A 3,244-nucleotide genomic window follows, 5' to 3' on the forward strand; every position below is an offset into this window, starting at 1 on the left:
ATTCTTATACACGAATGATGAAAAATCTGAGAGTGAAATTAAGAAAACACTCCCATTTACCATTGCAACAAAAAGCAATAAAATATCTAGGAATAAACCTACCTAAGGAGACAAAAGACTTGTATGCAGAAAACTATAAGACACTGATGAAAAAAATTAAAGATGATACAAATAGGTGGAGAAATATACCATGTTCTTGGATTCAAAGAATCAACATTGTGAAAATGAATCTACTACCCAAAGCAATCTACAGATTCAATGCAATCCCTATCAAATTACCACTGGCATTTTTTTACAGAACTAGAACAAAAAATTTCACATTGTGTATGGAAACACAAAAGACCAAAGCAATCTTGAGAACGAAAAATGGAGCTGGAGGAATCAGGCTCCCTGACTTCAGACTCTACTACAAAGCTACAGTAATCAAGACAGTTATGGAACTGGCACAAAAACAGACATATAGATCCATGGAACAGGAGAGAAAGCCCAGAGATAAACCCACACACATATGGTCACCTTATCTTTGATAAAGGAGGGAAGGCTATACAGTGGAGAAAAGACAGCCTCTTCAATAAGTGGTGCTGGGAAAACTGGACAGCTACATGTAAAAGTATGAAATTAGAACACTCCCTAACACCATACACAAAAATAAACTCAAAATGGGCTAAAGACCTCAATGTAAGGCCAGACACTATCAAACTCCTAGAGGAAAACATAGGCAGAACACTCTATAGGCCAAAAATCACAGCGAGATCCTTTTTGACCCATCTCCTAGGGAAATGGAAATAAAAACAAAAACAAACAAATGGGAACAAATGAGACTTAAAAGCTTTTGCACAGCAAAGGATACCATAAACAAGACCAAAAGACAACCCTCAGAATGGGAGAAAATATTTGCAAATGAGGCAACTGACAAAGGATTAATATCCAAAATGTATACGCAACTCATGCAGCTCAATAACACAAAAAACAAACAACCCAGTCCAAAAATGGGCAGAAGAACTATATAGACATTTCTCCAAAGAAGATATACAGATTGCCAACAAACACATGAAAGAATGCTCAACATCATTAATCATTAGAGAAATGCAAATCAAAACTACAATGAGAGATCATCTCACACCGGTCAGAATGGCCGTCATCAAAAACTCTAGAAACAATAAATGCTGGAGAGGGTGTGGAGAAAAGGGAACTCTCTTGCACTGCTGGTGGGAATGTAAATGGATACAGCCACTATGGAGAACAGTATGGAGGTTCCTTAAAAAACTACAAATAGAACTAGTATACGACCCCGCAATCCCACTACTGGGCACGTACCCTGAGAAAACCATAATTCAAAAAGAGTCATGTACCAAAATGTTCACTGCAGCTCTATTTATGATAGCCAGGACATGGAAGCAACCTAAGTGCCCATCAACAGATGAATGGATAGAGAAGATGTGGCACATATATACAATGGAATATGACTCAGCCATAAAAAGAAATGAAACTGAGTTATTTGTAATGAGGTGGATAGACCTGGAGTCTGTCATACAGAGTGAAGTAAGTCAGAAGGAGAAAAACAAATACCGTATGCTAACACATATATATGGAATCTAAGAAAAAAATGTCATGCAGAGATTAGTGGTAGGACGGGAATAAAACACAGACCTACTAGAGCATGGACTTGAGGATATGCGGGGGGGGGTAAGCTGTGAAGAAGTGAGAGAGTGGCAGGGACATATACACACTACCAAATGTAAATTAGATAGCTAGCGGGAAGCAGCCGCATAGCACAGGGAGATCACCTCTGTGCTTTGGGACCACCTAGAGGGGTGGGATAGGGAGGGTGGGAGGGAGGGTGACTCAAGAGGGAAGAGATATGGGAACATATGTATATGTATAACCGATTCACTTTGTTGTAAAGCAGAAACTAACACACCATTGTAAAACAGTTATACTCCAATAAAGATGTTTAAATAAATAAATAAAAGAACACAGTGAAGTATACCCAGTATCTTAAAATAACCTATAATGGAATATAATCTGGAAAAACACTGAATCACTATGCTGTACACCTGCAACTAACACAATATTGTAAATCAAGTATACTTCAATTTTAGAAAAAGAAGATAAAATGAATACAAAGAACTTGCGTTTAAATACAATGGCCAAGACTATACAAACATGTAGAGGAAGAAATGTAGAGAATAATTAGAATTAGGTGGGGTTTTCCACCCATTATATCATAAAGCAAATTTTGCACTCTCTTCATTCTACTTTGGAGGCTCAAGTCAAAATTAATATAGAGTCCATTTGTTGCTGGTCATTTTACATTAGCTCTTTGTTGTTACTATAAGAATAATACATTCTCATGAGGAAAAAATTAAAAGCCTGGTGAAGGATGAAGAGGGGACAGTAGGAGGGAGGCAAGAAGATGGCGGAAGAGTAAGACGCGGGGATCACCTTCCTCCTCACAGATACATCAGAAATACATCTACACGTGGAACTGCTCCTACAGAACACCCCCCAAACGCTGGCAGAAGATGTCAGGCCTCCCAAAAGGCAAGAAACTCCCCACGGACCGGAGTAGGGCAAAAGAAAAAAGAATAGACAGAGACAAAGAATAGGGACGGGGCCTGCACCAGTGGGAGGGAGCCGTGAAGGAGGAAAGGTTCGCACACACCAGAAGCCCCTTTGCGGGCAGAGACTGCGGGTGGCGGAGGGGGAAGCTCCGGAGCCGCGGAGGAGAGCGCAGCCACAGGGTGCGGAGGGCAAAGCGGAGAGATTCCCGCACAGAGGATCGGTGCCGCCCAGCACTCACCAGCTGGAGAGGCTTGTCTGCTCACCGGCCGGGGCGGGCGGGGGCTGGGCGCTGAGCCTCGGGCTTCGGTCGGATCCCAGGAAGAGGACTGGGGTTGGCGGCGTGAACACAGCCTGAAGGGGTCAGTGCGCCACGGCTGGCCGGGAGGGAGTCCGGGAGAAGTCAGGAGCTGCCGAAGGGGCAAGAGACCTTTTCTTCCCTCTTTGCTTCCGGGTGCGCGAGGAGGGGATTAATTGCGCCAATTAAAGGAGCTCCAGAAACGGGCACAGAGCTGCCGAAGAGGCAAGAGACCTTTTCTTCCCTCTTTGCTTCCAGGTGCGCGAGGAGGGGATTAACTGCGCCAATTAAAGGAGCTCCAGAAACGGGCGCGGAGCTACCGAAGAGACAAGAGACTTTTTCTGGCCTCTTTCTTTCCTGGTGCGAGAGGAGAGGGGATTAAGG

The sequence above is a fragment of the Kogia breviceps genome, chromosome 2, assembly GCF_026419965.1.
Source record: "Kogia breviceps isolate mKogBre1 chromosome 2, mKogBre1 haplotype 1, whole genome shotgun sequence".
In the NCBI taxonomy this organism is placed as follows: Eukaryota; Metazoa; Chordata; class Mammalia; order Artiodactyla; family Physeteridae; genus Kogia; species Kogia breviceps.